Raw genomic sequence first — 13810 nt, 5'->3', positions numbered from 1 at the left:
TAAACTGGAAGAGGTTTTCCAAAATATTCAAATGTTTTTGTTCTTTTCATTTCTGTTTCTTTTTCCTTCCTTTTTTAATCCAATCCACCTTTAGCTTTCCTTTTGTACCTGATTGATGATTGACAACTCAAGAACAGCTTCTTCCCTGCTGCTGTCAGACTTTTGAATGGACCTACTTTGCATTAAGTTGATCTTTCTCTATGCCCTAGCTATGACTGTAACATGACATTCTGTACTCTCTCATTTCCTTCTCTATGAACAGTAAGTTTTGTCTGTATAGCGTGCAAGAAACAATACTTTTCACTGTCTGCTAATACATGTGACAATAATAAATCAAATCAAATCAAATCAACTTCCATCTGCAAGAGACAATGGGAATGCAGCCTCAGAACTTTGGTGAGGTCCGATGGGATCATCAGCTGTACTTCATTTTATCATTGAACATCACAATAAAGTCTGCTACAAGTCCAATACACGAAGTCGACCCCTGCAGGTGGTGTGGGATGATCTCTGCTCATGCTTTGTTCACAGGGATGGCATCTGCTTTGCAGCTTCCAAAACCACATGCTGTCAAGGTGGCAAATTCCTGCCCACAGCTGGTGTCACCATTTCTTTCAACAGTTAGAGTTCAAACTTGTCATGATTGATGTTGAGAGTTTTCATTTCTCTTTTGACAGCATCCTTGAATCAGAGCTTTGGGTAACATGCTGGTCGCTTGGAACATGCTTGCTCCTTTGCATTCGTGTGAATGCGGCCATCTTCCATTCTGTTGCTTGAATAGCCCTTGAAAGGATGCTTCATGGATGACTTTATCTTTCTATCTGATGCAGAGGATTTATTGTAGATATCAGAGATAGAAGTCTTTTGGAGCCTTTCTTTTATTGTAAGTGTAAATTGCCCAGGCTTCACTGCCATAAATCAATGTGCTGAAGGTATAACCCTTTCAGATAAGCATCTTGGTCCCGTAGGTCAGTTTTGATTTGATTTGATTTGATTTATTATTGTCACATGTATTGGTATACAGTGAAAAGTATTGTTTCTTGCACGCTATACAAACAAAGCATACCATTCATAGAGAAGGAAAGGACAGGGTGCAGAATACAGTGTTGCAGTCATAGCTAGGATGTAGAGAAAGATCAACTTAGTTCAAGGTAGGTCCATTCAAAAGTCTGATGGCAGCAGGGAAGAAGCTGTTCTTGAGTCGGTTGGGACGTGGCCTAAGACTTTTGTATCTTTTTCCCGATGGAAGAAGGTGGAAGAGAGTATGTCCAGGATGCGTGGGGCCCTTAATTATGCCGGCTGCTTTTCCAAGGCAGCGGGAAGTATAGACAGAGTCAATGAATAGGAGGCTGATTTGCATGATATACTGGGCTTCATTCACGATCCTTTGTAGTTTCTTGCGGTCTTGGGCAAAGCAGGAGCCATACCAAGCTTTGATGTAACCAGAAAGAATGCTTTCTATGGTGCATCTGTAAAAGTTGGTGAGAGTTGTAGCTGACATGCCAAATTTCCTTAGTCTTCTGAGAAAATAGAGGTATTGGTGGGCTTTCTTAGACCATAAGACTAAGACATAGGAGCAGAATTAGGCCACTCGGCCCATCGAATCTGCTCCGCCATTCAATCATGGCTGATACTTTTCTCATCCCCATTCTCCTGCCTTTTCCCCATAACCCCTGATTCCCTTATTAATCAGGAACCAATCTATCTCTGTCTTAAAGACACTCAATGATCTGGTCTCCACAGCCTTCTGCGGCAAAGAGTTCCACAGATTCACCACTCTCTGGCTGAAGAAATTCCTTCTCATCTCTGTTTTAAAGGATCGTCCCTTTAACCTGAGGTTATGCCCTCTGGTTCTAGTTTTTCCTACTAGTGGAAACATCCTCTTCACGTCCACTCTATCCAGGTCTCCTGTAAGTTTCAATAAGATCCCCCCTCATCCTTCTAAACTCCAACGAGTACAGATACAGAGTCCTCAACCGTTCCTCATATGACAAGCTCTTCATTCCAGGGATCATTTTTGTGAACCTCCTCTGGACCCCTTCCAAGGCCAGCACATCCTTCCTTAGATATGGGGTCCAAAACTGTTCACAATACTCCAAATGGGGTCTGACCAGAGCCTTATACAGCCTCAGAAGTACATCCCAGCTGTTGTATTCTAGCTCTCTCAACATGAATGCCTTCCTAACTGCCGACTGAACCTGCACATTAACCTCAAGAGAATCTTGAACAATGATTCCCAAGTCCCTTTGTGTTTCTGATTTCCTAAGCATTTCCCTATTTAGAAAATAGTCTTTGCGTCCATTCCTCCTTCCAAAGTGCATAACCTCACACTTTTTCACATTGTATTCCATCTGCCACTTCTTTGTCCACTCTCCCAACCTGGAGTTATTTCTTAACTATAGTGTTGGCATGGAGGGACCAGGACAGGTTGTTGGTGATCTGGACACCTAAAAACTTGAAGCTCTCAACCATTTCTACTTCATGCCCGTTGATGTGGACATTTGTTGTATTTCCATACTTGCTTTGTCAATCAGCCAAGGTTGGTGGCTGTCTGAGCTCCTAGTCAAGTTATCTTTCACCGCAGATCCAAGGTAGCAGAATTTGCTGACTGCTTCCAGTGGTATGTTATTGAGTCTGATCACAGACAGAAGTACAACACCTTGTTCCATAACTACAGTTTTCCTGAGACAGAAAGCGAGGAAGAACATGACAAAGGTGTGGAGCAAACAATCCATGGGCTTTTAGAGTTGGTCTTCTGCCTGGGTAACTAGTGCAGCATCATCAGCAAAAAGAAGTTCATTGCCCAGGACATGCCACATCTAAGTCTTAGCTTCCTGTCTTTAAAGCTGAAAAATGTCACGCCTGATCACCTGTGGAGGTACAGTCCTTCCATGTCAGCAGGGAAAGAGAAAAACCCACTAAACAGAGTAGGAGCTAAGACACAGCCCTGTTTCAACACTGTCAGAGGTGGAGCTGTCAAAGTGGCACTGTATATGTTATCATGGAAAGACTGCATGAGACTGAGAAACTTGGGAGGACAGCTGATTTTCTCCAGTCTGGTAGATGCTCGTCCTGCTCATGGTGTCAAAAACGTTTGTGAGGTCCATGAAAACAAAGTAGATTGGTGTTTGCTGCTCTCAACTGACAGAGGGAGAAGATCATATCTACCATGTATCTATGATGTGGAGATGCCGGTTGGACTGGGGTGGGCACAGTAAGAAGTCTCACAACACCAGGTTAAAGTCCAACAGGTTTATTTGGAATCACGAGCTTTCGGAGCACTTCTCCTTCATCAAGTGAGTGGGGTCCTCTCACCTGATGAAGGAGCAGTGCTCTGAAAGCTCGAGATTCCAAATAAACCTGTTGGACCTTAACCTGGTGTTGTGAGACTTCTTACTGTACCATGCATCTGCCTGCGCTAAAGCATATTGTGCCTTCAGATTTATTTTATTGGCTAGAGCCTTCAGATTTATTTTACTGGCTAGTCGATGAAGCCTCATTAGAATGATTCTGAGAAAGACCTTCCCAGTGATGCTGAGAAGTCAGATGTCCTGGTGGTCGTTTAAATCCCCTCGATGCCTTGTATAATATGTTCACTTCACCCATATCATGTGGGGCAGAGCCTTCGAGGTTTTTTGCAGTGTTTTCTGGCTTTGTTTCAGATGTCCATAATATTAATGGGGGAGAGGGAAGGAATGATAAGTCATTTCCACCTTCCTGGCAGTTTCATACCAGGTTTGAGTGGAGATTTGGAAAGGTTCAGCATAACTGTTGTCAACAAATGTCCAGTTGGCTCCAAGCACAGAGTGGGCGAGATCCAAAATGTGTCAGACCCTTGTTGACAAGATTGCGAGGAAGGGAAACACACACACACACACACACATATATACGCAGATGTTCAGTCAGTAATATTTGTAAATGTAATACAGGAGGCAGAATATTCAGCCTGCTGCGGGGGGGGGGGGGGGGTGCTCACCTTAAGGGTGGATGCTGATGTTTTAGTTTGCTGAGGTAAATGAAGCTGACAACCACATCTCAGCATCGCCCCCATCCTCTCTCCTCACTCCCACCACCCACCCCAGCTGCTTGCATGCCTAAAGACCCTGCAGTTACCACATTTGTTTCAGCAGAAGGTCGCGGTTTGCTGAGAGGAAGGAGCAGCTATTTTTTTTTATTCCCTCCTCCATTGGATTATTCTGGTTGGATTATTTTGGAGGTTGTCAGATCGGATCCCAGTCTGATCCGCAGCAGCCTCTCTCTCTCCTGCACCAACCAGCTCCACTGACTGTCTGCAGCCTCCTCGCTCAGCTCAGAAACAGATTGTTTAGCTTTTAATATTGCCAAACTTCTTCCTTGCTCTTTGCTCCTGCTGTTTATTTTTGCTTGTTTGTGTTATTACTCTTCTGCGACCAGGGGTTTGATCATTTTGGAGGCAGAAGGACGGATTTTGCTTGACACAAAAAGGCAAGTATTTTATTTTGATTCTCATCCCCACTCGTGTCAATGTGAACCGGGTTCCTGGATAAAATCTGGATAAAATGTCAAGGTCCAAGGAGCTTTCTATTTTATAGATTGAGAGGGTAAGGTCTAACTGAGCTGGCAGACTGAGTGTTTTTTGCTGCCGGGGTTTGGTCTGTTTTTTACTGAGCTGTGTACAAATTGCGATGCTCTCGTGTACAATAAATCCTTTTAATTTTGTTTATTGACAGTGTGACTGTGGGGGGTCCATTGTCCATCAACCTCTGTCACTCTCCCCCTCCCACCCAAAGTGAAAATAAGAAATAACTGAACTATATAACACGAATCCAGTCTGGATTTGGGGGCGGGGGGGGGGGGTTAACCGAGTTCTCGCAATTTAGGATCCATAGAATACCTACAGTACAGAAGGAGGCCATTCGGCCCATCGCGTCTGCACTGACTCCCCGAAAGATTTATCACAGCATGATAATCTTGGACAATCTGTAGTTAGCAGGTTTAATACTGCTCCCTGCATCAGAAATGCCGGGGGCACTGTGCAAAATGCCAGTTCCCATCATAAATCACTTGTTCCACTAAAGCCGACTCAATCCGTCAGGGTGAGCTTACTGCCTTGTGTTAACTACATTGTTTTTTTTGCAACTACAAATGTACAGAATATAATAAATGCAGAACGCTATGTGCACAACATATTTATTGCTGGGAACCAATGTTTTTTTCCCCCCCAATCAATGGTGCATACTGCCGTGGAGGCAGAACTTTCCCTTAGCTTTTAAACCAATTGTCAAAAATCAGATGTTAAGCCGAGCATTTGCTGGCATGCAGGGCAAAGCTTTCCCCCGACAATCTTTGAACAATACCCCTAATTCCCTTCGGAAGGCACCGCCAGATTTTGTGACATGTCTGTTTCCTAAACTGCACTAATGTGCAGCATGTGCTGTGTAGACTAGTATTATCTTAGAATAACATTGAAACTGCTCTCTCCAAGCCGCTTTCCCTGTTGATCTCAATAGTCACCACAAGCTGAATACTTTCATTCAATCAGTCTGACAGTTATATTTTGATTCTTGCCACTGATGCAATTGCTGGCTTTCAAATAAGACTTTGAAATACCCTAATCCTAATGCAGTGTGACACCCATTGTAATTTCAAGGCCAAAAATACTGTATTTCAGTTATTTTTTTCCATGAGTTGTTTTACAGTCCAATCTGCAGAATGTATTGGTGAGGGTCTGTGTTTTTTCCAAATGAGCATATATTTTAGCATTGTAGACATGCTAGTAATTGGGATTTACTTATTATTTCTTTAAGTAGCAGATCAGAGAAGATACAAAACTAAAGCAGACATATTTCTGTAATTAAATGCTTACAAGTGAGATTACACTTAACTATTTATCACTTTTCAGTAGGCATGTAAGGAATAATGCAAAATTTACACTTGTACGCTGGAAAGTAAAGAGCATGCATGATGAGAACCTCGAGGTATTACTGAAATTCCATAAATTACCTGGTGTGACAGTCTCAGCGTTGTGGGATCGCTAATTAAGGCTAGTGCAGGGAGGTGCTTGGAATTATATCCATTGAAAAATTGCATACTATATTTATTTCACTTTTCTGAAAATCATGCGGTAGGATGTTAGTGGTGGGAATTGCCATACTGTTCATTCCAAGCACCCAGAATTAACATCAGACATATCTCGGTCATGTATAGGAGGGGTTAGTTACAAAGTGAAGCTGCCTCTGAACTCCTCTGGCAACATGATGAAATCTCAACCTCAGAAAATCTCAACTGACTGCTGTAACAGTATCAGATTTTCCATTTCTCATTCCTTCCATTTCTGTGGCCTGTTCAAATGAGATTTCCAATTTAGTGCCAAATTTGTGCTATGGCTTCAATGCACACTGGTAAACAGATTCAGGCTACCCACAATAATATTACCTAAGATACTGAAATACAGCAAAAGATGAAACTTTAATGTCATCACTATCGCCTGCGTTGAAATTCAGATCCCAGAGGTGAAATGTTGGTGTCTAACTTACATTATTGCCCTTCTGTCAAAAGACATTCATTTCCAAAACAAAATATATTGACATTTGGATTATGGATCTATTCTAGTGGCAGTATTTTGTTCCTTGGAGGGTGCCTTATATTCAAATATGGTGCAATTTCCATGAAATGTGATCAAATACTATTAAAAGGGAGTTGAAAAACACCTTTATGATGGATATATGTATATGCCTGTATTTAGTACTGCGACTAATCTTTCCTCTGAACTTTATTGCTCCAACTCTACTAATTTCCTCCCTTGTCCCTCACAACTCTAACTACAGACTACAGATCAGCCTCAAAAGTACATGAATGCTGAAATTGTCTGACTCCCTGAGAACAGTTCCGAACTCTCCTACTCTGATATAGAACAAAGAACAATACAGCACAGGAACAGGTCCTTCAGCCCACCAAGTCTGCACCAATTCCTAATCCTTATTTAGACCCACTACTTATTGCCCATACCCAGTTACTATCCTTCTGTTCGCCTCCCATTCTACCAAGATACGCCTTGAACGTTGCTAACATGCCTGCTTCCACCACCTCTACTGGCAGTGTGTTCCACCTACCACCTGCTGTGTGAAAAGCTTTCCCTACATGCCACCCCTAAATTATCCCCCTCTCACCTTGAACTTATGCCCTCTTGTGGTTGACCTTTCCACCCTGGGAAAAAACCTCTGACTATCCACCTGTTGGCGTTCTCTTGGGTAACAGCAATCCAAAGGCACACTCAGTCGACTCTTAACACAAACAGTGCTGGACACCATGCATCCAATGCAAGGTCTTTAATTACTTGTGCACAAGGAGCACCTGCAAACAGTCGACACCGAATGACCGGAGCAGTTCTGAGGTCACAGAGAAACAGCTCAGCAATTATAGTCAATTACAGCAAATCAGGAACAAGAGATTTTTCACATCTTTCATTGACATACATATCCACCAATCACAGCATAGCCATTTTGCCCTTCCTTTTCCAATAGAAAATCAATCCTTCATTAGCGTAATATGTCCCCATATCTTGCTATTTGGTCATCGCCGTGGTAACTTGTTCTTTGTTTTCATCCTGCTATCCTAACCTGAAATGCCGTGTTTATGGAACAAGGTTTTAGATATGCTGGCTTATCCTGCGTGCGTCAGTGTTGGCCTTATTGAAGGCCTGACTGAGGGCTGTGTTTGGCTAATAATCATTTTTCATTACTTCACAGAGTTTTTTTTAACAATTATGGAACTTTAATTTTCACAATTGTTGTAGCCTAACTTCCACACACCCTATCTCTGCCTCTCATAAATTTGTAGACGTCTATCAACTTGCCCCTCAGCTTCCATCTTTCCAGAGGAAACATTTGCCCAACCTCTCATGGGAGTGGTGGGGGTGGGGGAGGGGGAGGGGAGAGGGGGGATACGGAGACACAGTGGTTAACACTGCTGCCTCACAGCACCAGGGACCGGGTTCGATTCCCGGCTTGGGTCACCGTCTGTGTGGAGTTTGCACATTCTCCCCGTGTCTGTGTGGGTTTCCTCCAGGTGCACCAGTTTCCTCCCACAGTCCAAAGATGTGCTGGTTAGATGGATTGGCCATGCTAAATTGCCCCTTAATGTCAGGTGGACTAGCCGAGGGTAAATGTATGGGATTATAGGGATAGGGCTTGGATGGGATTGTGGTCGGTGCAGACGCGATGGGCCGAATAGCCTCCTTCTGCACTGTAGGAATTCTGTATCTAAAACCCTCTAGACCGGGCAACATCCTGGCAAACCTTCTTTGCACCTTCTCCGAAGCATCCACGTCCTTCTGGTAGTGTGGTAGGGAATGAAAACTAGTTTTTTCAAGCCAGAAAATTGGCAAGAACTATTTAGCATATTGCGAGGATGGAGAAGCAAAATCAGTATAAGATTCGGAACACAGAGCAAGAATGGGTCAGTGAAATGCAACCAGCGAGAGCTTTTTTGGGAGCATGTTGTCTTTCAATTGGAGAGATTGTTCTTTCCCCTTTGTTTTGCTCCCTTTATATGGCTTTTCTGAATTTTGTTTCAGGCATAACTTTTCAGGTCCCTGCAAATACTGCTTTTATTTGAGTATTATATTGAACATGAGGATTGTTTGATTAAAGCATCATTGACATTGTCTGATCTCTATAAGGCCACTCCTAGTCGCCCCATAGCAATGAGCCTATAAGATGAAAGTAACAGAGATGATCTCCTATTTTATAATGCTTCATCTTGATGCTGCTTGGCACTTGTGTTTATTTTAGGAACATGTCTTGGAAACAGGAACTGACAACATTACAGTCAAACCATGACTTTTAAAATTCTGAACATTCACTATATTTTAACAGATTTAGCAATCAGTAATAACAGCAGCAACTGTGTCTGTATTCCATCTTTAAGTATTATGTCACACGTAGTGAACTACCCCATGGCAATTCAGAACAGTTGTTCAAATATTCCGGAGGAGCTAAAGAAGACATTACAGCAGGTAATTAAAAGCTTAAGGGACAGGATTTAAGGAGCATACTAAAAGAGGAAAGAAATGTGGAGAGGTGGTGAGAAGAGAGTTAAGAGACTAGACATTGAGGGTGGGGTGAGATGCAGGAAGTGAGGGAGGGTCCAAAGGGAGAAGGTGATGGATCAGATTGTTTGATATAGGGAGCAGCAGTGTACTGAACATGAGGAGGTCCTGAAGCACACACATGCACTGTAGTTACACGGGAAGCTTGAACTGCCAATGAGCTGATTTGCATTACCTGGAACTCTTCGCAAATTTCCCTTACACTGACCTCAGTATTGGAAAACTAGGATCGATATGTATTGTTTACCCAGATATGTACTCGAAAATTGTTGTTGTTACCAGCCCCATTGAGACTGATAACTTTAGACAAGAGATTTGAATTCATGGTGACTGACTGAAAGAGTCTCATGAAAAGATTTTGGGGGCGATCTTACCATCTCACCCCGCTGGTCGATGGGTGGGGCGAGCGGTAAGATCGCTAGAGAGCCGAAAAATTGGATTTGTGCCCGATTTCTTGCCTCTCGTGATCTTACCGGCACTGAATAACTGAACTGACGAGATCAGTCGGGCACGAGGCTGATTGTAATATTTAAATTCTATTTAAAATAGAATTTAAATATTACAAGTGAGCTCAGGTCGCAAACGTCCGGCCTCACTTGCCTTTGCGGCCTCCCAGTGAAGGTCTTCAAGTTTGAAGAGTTTTACTGTCAGAAATGAGTTAAAAGCAACATTGTCTAAACAATATAACTCTAAACTACAGAAAAGCTACCTCCTTTTCAACTTTTTCACACAACCCACCACATTTATACTTCACTGCCTGCTCTCAGCAGAATTGTAATTCTTACAGGAATCTACCCACAATCACTCACAGCTCCAATGGGTTCAGTTCTCATCGTTTTGCTGAGTTGTAATGTCAAGTGACAGTCAAAAGACACTTCTCTCAGTTTGCAGAGAAAATCTAAACTGAACACCTGCAGTAAGGTCCACTTCCGTGATTCATTCCCCTCTTGGCCAGAACAAATTTTCCGGATTCCTCAGATTGACATGAGTGCAGAATTTTCCCATCCCAACCGCCACGGGAATCATAACGGATGAGACATGGACCATGCAAAGGTCCGTTGACCTTGGGTGGGAATGTCCAGCCTTGATGTCTCTTTGACCAGAGATCTTTCCTTCTGCATTTCTGCTCAGTAGCTCAGAGAAGGAACACACCCTCCTCTCTGCTGGCCACACTGGCTGCAGCCTTTAGTCTCTCTGTGAGACCGCCATCTTTCTCTCTGATGCGTGATAAAACACATGGGAGGCAGGATGTACCCGGGAAATAAAGGCTTTTATTGCCAACAATAACGGAGCTACTATATACAATATACAATCCCAGACTAAGGGGTCACCAGGCAGAGCAGTGACCTTTATACCTCTTCCAGGAGGCGGAGCCAACTGGGGTGTACCATAGGACTATATTAACAGGCAGAACAGCCTAACCCTAACCCCAACAGTAACATATCTACAGACTCATAGTACTGGCCAGACCATGGCTCAGCACTCCTGGTGGTAACCAACAATGGTTCACCACATTCACCCCTCCTTTGAAAACAAAGGCCGGCGGGGTACAAAACACAGAACAAATGTTCATCTGTCTATAAGTTCAAACGGTTTGGGGGACCGCACCGTCGCTGTGACCTCCTCAACACCGGCGATGACACCGGTTCAGGCAATCGCGGTGACGTTCTCTCCAAGGCGGTGTCCAGTGACTCCTCCAGTTCCTCACGGGCTGGTAGACCCCGAGGTGGTGACAATCCGCTGGACTCGGGCACGCCTCGAAGTGGCGACAATCTCCTGGACTCAGGCAAGCTGTACACGGGAGTAAGGGGGTTAAGTTGTGGTCCCGATACTGCCCGCGCCATGTCAGGAGGGGAGATAATGGTCGGGGGGGTCCCTAACTGGGGGTGTGGGAGCGACAGGGGTTTCCAAGTCCCCTGCTGGCGCCAGATCCCGAATCGAGACCGTGTCCTCTCGCCCGTCAGGATATGCCACATAGGCATACTGAGGGTTGGCGTGGAGGAGATGGACCTGTTCAACCAAAGGGTCGGACTTGCGGGTCCTAACATGCCGCCGCAGGAGGACAGGTCCTGAGTACGTCAACCAAGACGGTAATGAGGTCCCAGAGGAAGACTTCCTAGGGAATGAAAACATTCTCTCATGAGGAGTAGCGTTGGTTGCCGTACGCAGGAGTGAGCGTATGGAGTGGAGCGCATCAGGGAGTACCTCTTGCCAATGGGAGACTGGAAGACCTTTAGACCTCAACGCCAGTAAGACAGCCTTCCAGACTGTAGCATTCTCTCGTTCAACCTGTCCGTTACCCCTTGGGTTGTAGCTCGTGGTTCTACTAGAGGCAATCCCGTATGAGAGCAGGTATTGCCTCAAGTCGTCGCTCATGAACGACGAGCCCCTATCGCTGTGGATATAACAGGGGTAACCGAACAGGGTGAAAAGATCACGTAATGCCTTGATAACCGTGGCAGCGGTCATGTCAGAACAGGGAACGACAAAAGGGAATCGTGAGTACTCATCAATCACATTGAGGAAGTACACGTTCCGATCTGTCGAGGGAAGGGGGCCCTTAAAGTCCACACTCAGTCTTTCGAAAGGACGAATGGCCTTAATGAGGTGTGCCCTGTCAGGTCGGTAGAAGTGCGGTTTGCATTCCGCGCACACCCGGCAGCTTCTGGTTATGGACCTGACATCCTCCACCGAGTAGGGTAGATTCCGGGCCTTTATGAAGTGGAAGAGCCGAGTGACCCCCGGATGGCAGAGGTCATTGTAGAGAGCCTGTAATCGATTCTCCTGCACACTAGCGCATGTTCCACGCGACAGGGCGTCCGAGGGCTCGTTGAGCTTCCCTGGACGGTACATGATATCATAATTGTAGGTGGAGAGTTCGATTCTCCACCTCAAAATTTTATCATTCTTGATCTTACCCTGTAACGTGTTGTTGAACATGAACGCCACGGACCGCTGGTCCGTGAGCAGAGTGAACCGTTTTCCCGCCAAGTAATGGCGCCAATGCCGAACGGCCTCCACAATGGCCTGGGCCTCCTTTTCCACCGCCGAATGTCGAATTTCAGGGCCTTGGAGGGTGCGAGAGAAAAAGGCGACGGGCCTGCCCGCCTGGTTAAGTGTGGCGGCCAGGGCAAAATCAGATGCATCACTCTCCACCTGGAAGGGGATGGACTCATCGATAGCGTGCATCGTGGCTTTCGCGATGTCGGCTTTTATTCCTGCAAAGGCTAAGCGAGCCTCTGTTGTTAGGGGAAAGGAGGTAGACTTGATGAACGGACGGGCTTTGTCCGCGTAATTGGGAACCCACTGTGCATAGTATGAGAAGAAGCCTAAACATCTTCTCAGTGCTTTGATGCTAGTGGGCAGGGGGAGTTCGAGGAGGGGACGCATACGGTCTGGATCAGGGCCAAGGACCCCGTTTTCCACCACGTATCCGAGGATAGCTAGGCGGCACGTGCGAAATACACACTTCTCCCTGTTGTAGGTCAGATTCAGGCGAGATGCAGTGCGTAAGAATCTAAGAAGGTTGGCATCGTGGTCCTGCTGGTCATGGCCACAGATGGTGACGTTATCCAGGTACGGGAAGGTAGCCCGCAGCCCGTTCTGGTCCACCATTCGGTCCATAGCACGCTGGAAGACCGAGACCCCATTCGTGACACCAAAGGGAACCCTTAAAAAATGGTACAGGTGACCATCCGCCTCAAAGGCAGTGTATTGTCGGTCCTCTGTGCGAATGGGGAGCTGGTGGTAAGCAGATTTTAAGTCGATGGTGGAGAACACCCGGTACTGCGCAATCTGATTGACCATGTCAGATATGCGCAGGAGGGGATACGCATCCAGCTGCGAGTATCTGTTAATGGTCTGACTATAGTCTATGACCATCCGGGGTTTGTTCCCATTCTTAACCACCACGACTTGCGCTCTCCAAGGACTAGCGCTAGGTTGGATGATCCCTTCCTTGAGGAGCCGCTGAACTTCAGATCGAATGAAGATCCAATCCTCAGCGCTGTAACGCCTGCTCTTTGGTGCGATGGGCTTGCAGCCTGGCACGAGATTCTGGAAAAGGGAGGGTGTGGTAATCCTGAGCGTTGAGAGACTACATGTGGAGCGCGTTGGGCAATTTAGAGGCTGCAGATCTCCCACTGAAAGCAGAGTGAGTGGCCCATCGTACTGCAGGGTTACACTCTTCAGGTGGACCATAAAATCTAGTCCTAGGAGTATCGGCGCGCAAAGGTGCGGTAACACAAGGAGCCTGAAGTTCTCATAAACCGTGCCCTGCACCGTAAGATTGACCACGCAGCTCCCTAGCACGGTGACAGACCGGGACCTTGATGCCATCGAAATTGTCTGCTTGACAGTCCGAATTTGGAGACCACACCGCTTCACGGTGTCAGGGTGAATGAAGCTCTCCGTGCTCCCGCTGTCAAACAAACAATAAATCTGGCGTCTGTTTACCTGTATGTCCATCGTGGACTTGTCGAGTCTGTGAGGCTTGGCCTGGTCCAGGATGATTGACGCCACCGTTGGTTCGTGGGTGCAACTGCAGGCAGCTGAGATGGTTGATGACGGCCCCTGCTGGTCATTCGCGGTCGGTGCCGACCAAAATGGCTGCCCCCATAGGTTGCACGTGGACGATGGCGCCAAAACCTGCGGCCCCTGCAGGTCGCACGTGTCTTGCGACTCCGTCGTTAGGAATGGCGACGTCCTGGAATCGCACGTGGT

General features: G+C 45.9%; 1 protein-coding gene across 3 annotated transcripts in view; it reads left to right on the top strand.

Annotated features, from left to right (window-relative positions):
- The first annotated feature begins 4398 nt into the window (after window positions 1–4398).
- sybu (syntabulin (syntaxin-interacting)) overlaps window positions 4399–13810 on the top strand; it is a 129706-nt gene continuing 120294 nt past the window's right edge. For all 3 annotated transcript variants that reach the window (XM_078216453.1, XM_078216448.1, XM_078216451.1), the window contains exon 1: window positions 4399–4464. The gene's annotated coding sequence lies outside the window, so the exon portion shown is untranslated. The remainder of the gene's footprint in view (window positions 4465–13810) is intronic.

This window comes from Mustelus asterias, chromosome 7 (assembly GCF_964213995.1).
Source record: "Mustelus asterias chromosome 7, sMusAst1.hap1.1, whole genome shotgun sequence".
In the NCBI taxonomy this organism is placed as follows: Eukaryota; Metazoa; Chordata; class Chondrichthyes; order Carcharhiniformes; family Triakidae; genus Mustelus; species Mustelus asterias.
This window is presented reverse-complemented; position numbering and strand designations above follow the sequence as displayed.